A 6891-nucleotide genomic window follows, 5' to 3' on the forward strand; every position below is an offset into this window, starting at 1 on the left:
ATAAATAATATATCAATAAAAAATAATTTTAAAAATTGCATTAATTTTTTTAAGATAAATAATTTTTTAACAAATAAATTCTTAATCAGTTTGACATAAAAAAATATTGTTTTATCTCAATAAGTAAGAAAAAATAAGCTCCTAACTAATTTGAATTTAAAAATAATTAAGTCTCTAATTAATTTGACAATAACAATATGATATTTAATGTATTAATTCATCATCTACGTATCCCACCTAAACAATTTTCATTATGAATTCATTGTAAAAATGATGGAGGAGTTGTATTGTTTCAAACTGTCTCAAACCGTTAGTTAGCGTTTAGTTTATGTCTTTCTTGAAATAGAGATAAAAAAACAAACACTACAAGAAAAAGCGTTTTTTTCGACGCCAAAAATCGACGGTTATTTCTGCCGTCGATAATTATCGATGGCTTGCTGTCGATATTACTAAAAATTATAATAAAAAAATTAAATATTAAAATCGACAGCTTGGTCGTCGATATTTTTATGATGTATTAATTTTTTTTTCTATTATCGTCATATCATTGATGCACCAGAAGTCGAAAATAAAATCGACGAATATAGCATCTATTTTATTATTTAAAATATCGACAACGTTGCCGTCGATAAATGTGAACGGTCTTGATTGCTTTCCAAAATGGAACGGTGTAAATTTAATCTATAAAAGAGACGCTAGATGTGTTATTTTTTTTTAAATTAAAATCGACGAGTATGTCGTCTATTTTATTATTTTAAATATCGACAATGTTGCTGTCGATAAATTTAAACGGTTTAGATTATTCTCTAAAATGGAATGGATGGTGTAAATTTAATCTATAAAATAGACGCTATATATGTTGTTTTTTTTAAATTAAAATCGACAAATTAGCCGTCGATTTTTATCACTAAAAATACATGTTCCCGCGTCCACTCCCGTGTCTAAAGTTCAGAGACGCAAACTCCCCCAAATTCCCTTGTTCAACCCGTGCCCACCACCAACACCTCCTTCTCCCTCTGCCGAAGCTTCCACTGCCCCTCGCCGGTGCAACTGTAGGATCTGGTCCCTCCTTTCTTGCATATCTCGCACACGAAACAGTTCTTCGCCATTAGCAACTTTAGCGATAGAGCTATTACTTCTGCCTCTGGATCTGCATGCTTCAATTCATCAATTCACATATATAATAACAGATTTCAAGCTAGGTATTCTTTAATTTCTTGCCTGGTCTTCTTGGTTGACTTCGCTTTCTCTTCACTACTGCTGGAATTGAATTAGGGTTTCGGTAACTGGAAGGAGCTGCTGCTGATGAAGACATCATCATGATTGATGAAATATGCTTTATTTATTGCTTGGTTTGAATAAGCTAAGCATGAGATGCATGATATATAATTACAATTACAATTACAGTTTTAAGACTAAGAATTAAAATCCAAAAACCCTCCATTCATCAATTTTGTTTGTAGCTACCTTTAGTTAGTGATAACAACTTTATATTAAGTTAGTTATGTATAGTTAGTCATTACTATAATTAGCTGAACTCTTTCTTTCTATCGTAACTAAGAATTCAATTCATAATCAATGTTATTATGATTTTCTCTTTGATAGCAGATTCACCTCTACTTTCATTTTGCATATTACAACTCAATTTCTTTCCTTGATCTCTAGTACCTAATATCCTTCTTCACACTGATCTCTTATTGGATCTAAAGTAATTATATTAGTCTTTTTTATAATTTGAGCATGAGTAATTATTATATCATTATAATTCTTATTATTTTGACATTAACTAATATGCTACATAATCTCTTATGAAAGCTTATTTTGCCACACAGCACACTACACTACAACTACTACTTTCGGCAGAATAGAAAAGTATATAATATAAAAACCTCTTGCTAGCTACTACTTTCAGGTTGATTTCTCTCCCTTTAGCTGATGGTGTCTTGCTTGAGTTGTAAGAATTAAAGTGAAGAAAAATGCTAAAATATAATGAGAGTGCCTCATATTGGGCTTGTTTAATTAATAAGTAATGAGAAGCAATGGTATAGAAGAAGAAGAAGATAGAAAGCAAAGTTAATGGGACCTTGAAGTACATGCAGGGTGAGTTACTATATATATTATAGGCATTGGGGTTGGGCCTTTAATTTGCTTTAAGAGAATGTGGAGTCAGCATATGTCTATTCTCAAAAGAGTAAAAATTGATAACAAGTATAACAAGTACAGATAGCAAATCATTTATTCTTCGTTTGGATGCATATTATATTTCTAGTCATTTGTGCTTGCATTTGTTAGTTACTTGCTCTGTTCACTCTTTGTTATTTTTGGATTGTATTTTAATAACACTTAACAGCTGATGGAAGTAGTAAAAACTTAATTCAAACTTTAGTTTGGATTCTAAATCCAACTCTTTCCAATAACAATCGAATGGTTTTTAAGATTTATTATGTCTTGATATAAGTACTAAGGTACCTTGTTCAATTACTACCACAAAAAGCTCTTATCCTGTTTTGGAAATGCAAGTGTATGCTTATTGATTTAGCAACCAAACTCTTAGATTCCTATCATATTTGCAAACAATGACCATTCATTCATGATACCAAGTGGTCATGGTAGGTGACACATTATTCACTATTCAGTGTTGGCAACTTGATTCAGCCTCAAAAGTGTTTGAACATTTAGTGGCTAATTTGTTTTGCTTTAAGACAAAAGACATGATTTCAAAAGACATAAGCCTTGTCCCCTTGTCCATCTGCAAGATCAATTTGTTACACTTGAATTGAAAATTCATATATTATAAATCATATCTATAAATTTTTATAATCCGACATTGTTTAAATCACCTTCTATATACATATTCTTAATCAGAAACTTCACAAATTCATTAATTATGTTTATATTTTCATGGTATCATTCAAATTAACTATGCCCTGTTTCAAATAGCAATACCTTATAGTATTTAAGACACATTAAAATTAAAATGAGCTATTGTACCTTATCAGTTTTTGGAATTAGTTTCCTTAGACTTGTAAGCTGTGCATTGATCCGGTCCCTGCGCCGCTTCTCGGCCTGACTGTGGCTCTTGGAAGCACTAGCATATGGGAAGAACTAAGGTAATAACCTGCATGGGTGATTCTAATTGAACTTATGGCTCTCTTATTACAGCTTGATATTGTTGTACTTCAGTTTCAAAATTAAAAGCTTATGCAGAAATTAGAAACGCAGAAGTAGAGCATACAGCTCTTGAGAATAAATTTTCTCAAATGAAGGAGAGGCAACAGTCATATGACTCTGCTTTAACAGTGGTTAAGAAAAACTGGGAACAGGTAATTTATTTTGTGTTTCATTTTTTACTCCTTAAGTTCAAATATTCCATGCTTTAATTTGTCTAATGATTTATATCACAATCACTTGCTGGGCAATATCCGCTTTCCGCAATCTATTGAAGTTCTGTCTTTGATCCTTCTTAGTTATTGCATTAATTGGACACCAAGCAATGTCATATGAATTGATATGATATGGTTGAAAAATTATGAAATCTAGGTAGCTGAGATAACCAGCATAATGATTTTGCAGTCTTTACATTATTCAAGATGATATTGTTACATTATTGTAGACATTGCATTACATTATTATTTAAGATACTGCTTATAAATATAAATAACATACATGTTATTGTTAAAATAAAAATGCTTATAGAGTGTAAGTGTTGTGCGTCACAAATGATATTTAGCCAGTGCTAACTCATAGTTATTTGCAACGGATTGGAAAAAATGGGTTGTTAAAAGGGAATTGCTAGTGGATGAAAGATAACCATTGATAATGCTTATGAATTCTTAGTGCAGGGCTCCCTGTGTTCAGGGCTGTTTTCACTGTTTCATTGCTTCTTACTCTAACCTATACATTCTTATTCCCTTTATTGATTTGATAATTGTTTGCAGTGTAGTTACTTATTTAATTGGTGCTTTTATTGAGAGTAGATTGGATCCATGGTAGATGAGTGGATTGCATACACGCAAAGCCAACTCACAAGCATGGATTCATCTTTGCGTTCTATTGAGAAAATGTTGCGTGAGACTCATAAGTTGAAATAGAAGAACACTGATTACATTTTCGTATTGGAATATGAGTTTTGAAGGTCATGGTTCATCAATTATAATCCCTTGTCCATACCATGTAGATGTATATATATAAATGAGTATCATAAGCTATTGTCTTCTACTATTTGTACTAGAGAATCTTTCATGGCCTCAGAGGACTCTTGCATGAATTATATGTATTGTTTACTTGTCAATTGATTGGTGTATTAGTCTACTATTATTCTAAGTTTGCTAATTCTGAATGGTGTGCTAGTCTTATTCCTTATTTTAGTCAAATATCTTAAGTTTCATTAAAAATTTCATGCTTTGAGTGAATTTTTTTCTTAAAAGAGTTGTATATTTTGTTTTTGTTTGTACTAGGATAAGCAACCATAAATTAAAGTATTTGTTTAATCTCTTTATTTGAAGATATTGAATTCAAAGCTTATGCCTCTGTTCTAATAAATTGCTTAGTACATGGCTTTAAGTCATCATCAATTTTACTTAATATATAATTTATCTATGATCATTATTGTATAATTTATCTTTGTAAATATATAATTTTAATAAAAAAGTGGTGAGATAAGTGTCTTATTGTCCAGAAACTTCGTAGAAGCACACTCAATTCTGCAGGGTTCAACAAGCAAAGATATCACAAATTTTCTTGTACAAGAACCAATAACGGTAGCAACAATAACCCATGTTACACCTGCCAATAATGTTTCAACCACTGATCTTCTAGGTTATTATTTATACTTGTAGAATATATAATATAATAATATGTGTGACATCATTTTCTTTAAAAAAAAATAAAAAAGAAACTTAGTATTTTGTATTAGATAGTGGTTGAATATTTTGTATTATTAGTGGATTGCAATTTTAACGAATATAAGTCTAAGTTTAGTTATTTATTTTGTCTAGAGTCTTTTATGTTAGAGAATTATTTATTATTTTGATAAGTTTGTAAACTCATTATCTAATATTTAGTATAAATTTTATTTTTATATTTAAAAGTTTATTTGTTTTGTTATTTATACTCTATATAAATTTTATTTCTATATTTATTTGCATTAATTGTTTACTATTTTTCAAATAGAAAAAATAATTAAAACATATCTATTAAAATCGACGGAATGATTGTCGCTTTTTAATTTTAAAATAGACAAGAAAAATTAAATATAGACAAAGAATTTGTCGGTATTTAAATAATAAAATCGACGGCAACTGTGTCGATTTTATTGGATCAAATATTGACGCCCTGTCTGTTGATTTTAATAAGCATATTATAGACAAAAATCGACAGAAACTGTGTCGGTTTTATTGGATCAAATATCGACAGCTGGTTTGTCGATTTTAGTAAGCATATTATCGACGAAAATGTTGTCAATTTTATTGAATCAAATATTGACGGAAATGGCGTCGATTTTATATAATAATATCGACGGCAATGTCGTCGATTTTAGTAAGAACGTAAAATCCTCACACTCATATTACAGACAGAAGAGCAGTCGATTTTATTAAATTATTATCGACGGCTAGGCAAGCCGTTGATTTTATTAGCATTTTAAAAAATCGACAAGCTTAATAGCGACCACCTCCGCCGTCTATTTTGCCGTCGAATTTTAATATTATCGACGGCTAAGCCGTCGATTTGGCCGTCGATTTTAACGATATTTCTTGTAGTGAAAAACATTAAAGACATAGACACAAATTATTAGTGTATATATATTGTGTAAAATTTGACACTATTTTAACTATGAAAATATGTTAATAAAAGTTTTGTCAAAAATAGTATTTTTAACATATAAGTAATTGTAAAAAAAAGTTTAAATCTTATTTTGATAAATATTGGCCGTCAAAAATAATTTGTTAGAAAAATTTGAGAATATATTTTTTGTGATACTTATTAACCGTCAAAAATACTATTTATTTTGACATTTATTGACCATAAAAAATTCTCAACAAAAATTTTTAACAAAGAATGAGATGAAATCTTGAAACTGAAGAATAAACTGAGATTTTGAGGATGAAGAATGAGTAGTATGATCCTAAACTGAGAGCAGTGTGATGCCAAAATTGACGGAACTCAACAAAAAAAAGGAATAATAGAGTAAGTTAAACAAATGAGTGTCAAAATTGAGGAGTAATTTTCTACAATAAAATTATTCATCAAAAAAACATAAAAAATTTGACATTTGTGATATTTGTCAAAAATATATATTAATTTTTATACTTAACTATAGCTATTAAAAAAAACCATATTAAAATAGCTCTCTTTTTTTATAGTGATTATATCTCTGTTATCTTAGCATTTTAAAAAAACACTAAATATATATATGTTATATGTATTTATATACTAAAATATCCATTCAAAATTTATGTCTCAACAAACAAACAATAAACATATATTAGCGTATCCATATCCCTATATCAATGTCTTTAAAACCAAACAAGGCTTTAAAGAACAAAAACCAAATTGATTTTTTATTATAAAGAGTGCTTTGTCCTTCCAATTGATTGCCAGAAGCCCCATTGAGTGTTCATTGTTATTAGCTGGCAAGGTTTGCCATCTAAATTAGCTTCCACTGTTTTATGTATTCTTTCAGTCCAATATCTTATTAGCAACTAACTCAGACAAGAGATAATTGATAAAATATATAATTGTCAAAAAAGTAGTGTTATATTTTAATTGAATGTGCTTTTTTTGGTACTTGTTGTCAATATGAAGAATATGATTAATATATCAGTAATTAAATGATATATAAGTAATTTTATAAATGTCTAAAGAATTTAAAATTAACATGTCCTAATATTA

The 6891-nt window shown here is 29.1% G+C and overlaps 1 long non-coding RNA gene across 3 annotated transcripts; it reads left to right on the forward strand.

Moving 5' to 3' along the window:
* LOC107632008 lies at window positions 1970-4792 on the forward strand. Of its 3 annotated transcripts, XR_002362206.1 has the most exons (3): window positions 1972-2100; window positions 3013-3323; window positions 4679-4792. It is a non-coding gene; the product is annotated as an uncharacterized LOC107632008 (long non-coding RNA). The 3 variants fall into 3 exon arrangements; XR_002362205.1 differs by having other exon boundaries at window positions 1970-2100; window positions 3022-4792; XR_002362204.1 differs by having other exon boundaries at window positions 3013-4792.

This window comes from Arachis ipaensis, chromosome B01 (genome assembly GCF_000816755.2).
Source record: "Arachis ipaensis cultivar K30076 chromosome B01, Araip1.1, whole genome shotgun sequence".
In the NCBI taxonomy this organism is placed as follows: domain Eukaryota; kingdom Viridiplantae; phylum Streptophyta; class Magnoliopsida; order Fabales; family Fabaceae; genus Arachis; species Arachis ipaensis.